The following is a 2,372-nucleotide window of genomic DNA, read 5'->3' as shown; positions in this document are numbered from 1 at the left end:
ATTCAGAGTGTACAGTACATTCAGTGGTTACTTGCAATTCTGTTTTTTGTTTCCCAAAAAAAAAAACACACACATTGTGACTTTTTTTCTTCATATGTTTATTCAGGTACTGTATATGAGACTGACTGTCTTCAGAACAGTTTCCATGTTATTTTCAGCTCGTCTCACCTCTGTTTGAGGTTTATACAGTAAGTGCAGAGCTGCTTTATGTACACGGGTAACCGCTTTCCCAAATAACGTTAATTTATTAGGCTGAAATGTGAGGTTTGATTTTGTCAAAACTTGTATTATTTGAACTGTTGTTTTTTCATTTGTGATTTTTGCAGCTGTTTTCCAGTTGAGGGTGTTGTGATAGACACTGGTGTTGATCCGCTGCTCTGTAGTTTGCAGGTATGATATTTCCATTATTGTTTTTCTTTATGGTTTGGGCAAAACCGTTGATAACTCTCATAATGTTTGTAACGGTTCATCCCACAACCAGTTACAACAAACCCTTTAACCCTGTAAAACCTGACATATTGGGAAAATTTAATATTTTTGAAATGGAACCGTTTATTGAAACTGTAAACAAAACTGTAAAAAATAAAAGTTTGCATGTGTTTTTGTTGAGCATCATATTTGATCATCATGCTTTTATGGCTCATATATTCTGATATAGTGAGAATATGAAGGAAAAAACAGCAAAATATTATTCAGAGACTCGAACTGAGCAGAAATATGACTTGGGTGCAGATGCTGATATTTCTATGATGAAATTCTGATGCTTGTAAATCAATGAGATCTTTATAACAGTGCAGCAGATACTGATATATAGTGGTTGCTCTATCAGTCAAGATTTGACACGAGAAGCTCCAGCTGAAGCTGAACATTTGTACAATTACACTAAAATAGCTTTTACTGGATAAAACACTCTAAACTATCAATCAGAGACAGAAGACGTGAGGAGATTGAGTGCAACACTAGGGTTAAATGAAGGTTAGATTAAAGGTGTTGTTGTAACTGGCTGCAGGTTTTTTAATCTTAATTTGGCTGAAGTCCCAGAACAAAGTGTTTTCCAGGAACTCGCTGATGCTGCAGTTCATCATAACCTTCATGTTTACAGACGTCAGCGTTGGGACCAGCAGCAAAAGATGATGATCAGGCCGTGAGGAGAGGTCTGTTTGATAAAAGAGTCTTTTTCTGGCTCGCTGACAGACACACGCTGATGCTCAATGCATTACTCTTATTTGACACATTGTTATTTTTGCACATTTTGGCTCTCTTTATGTGCACATCATCACACAGCAGCTTCTTTATTTAAGCTGCTGTCCTAGATGTCATTTCAGATTAACAACCCGAAAGACATGCTTTCATGAGTGTCAAACATTAATTAATTACAGTCCGGTTAGTATAGAAGCGTGTTTCTGCCACGGGATTAAAAAAATAAGTAAAAAAGGTAATTGTGTCTTTATCTCACAGTTCAGATATAAACTTGCAATTCTGAAAATAAAAGTCAGAATTGTGAGATATGAACTCAAAATTACGAGAGAAAAACATTCTGCTAGTAGCAATTACTTTTTTTTATTTTTTATTCTGTGGTGGAAAAAATAGTTAGGAGAAAGAAGTCAGAGTTGTGAGATAAAACCTTAAAATTGTGACAAGAAACGTCAGAATTGTGAGTTTAAAAGCACAATTATGAGTGAAAAGTCAGAATTTTTAGATAAAAAGGCCCACTTTTTTTTTTTTAATTCTGTGGTAAAAACAAAACAGAATTGTGAGATATAAACTTGCAATTGTAAGAAAAAAAAAGAGGCAGAATTGTGAGCATAAAAGCACAATTACGAGAGAAATGTCACAATTACCTTTTTTATTTAAAGTTTTATTTTTTGTATTTTTAAAAACCGAATTGAAAAAAGTCAGAATTGTGGCAAAGAAAAAAAACAATTGCAAGATGTAAACTCTGAGGAAAAATAGTCAGAATTCTGAATTTATATCTCGCAATTATGATTTTTTGTCTGAATTATGAGCTAAAAAGCTGCAGTTACTAAAAATAAATCATTCTGTGCTAGAAACAAAAAAAAGCTGAATTGTGAGATATAAACTTTCTAAAATTCTGTTTCAGAAAAAAAAGAAGAAAAATGCGAGATGTAAACTCCGAATTCTCAGGGGGGAAAAAATAATTCAAAATTTATATCTCACAATTATGACTCGCTCTCAGATTTTAGTTTTTTATAATTAAGCTAAGTTAAAAAGTAAAAAAAAAAAGAAAAAGGTCACAATTACCTTTATTTAAAAAAAAAAAAAAAAAAGCCTGATATTACCTAATTTGATTATGCAGAGTTAAAAAATATCAATAAAAACATTCCATCACATGTAGTGTGATGGAAAACAGT

The sequence above is a fragment of the Sinocyclocheilus rhinocerous genome, unplaced genomic scaffold, assembly GCF_001515625.1.
Source record: "Sinocyclocheilus rhinocerous isolate Xijiao unplaced genomic scaffold, SAMN03320098_v1.1 scaffold1050, whole genome shotgun sequence".
Taxonomy (NCBI): domain Eukaryota; kingdom Metazoa; phylum Chordata; class Actinopteri; order Cypriniformes; family Cyprinidae; genus Sinocyclocheilus; species Sinocyclocheilus rhinocerous.
Note: the sequence above shows the minus strand (reverse complement) of the source record.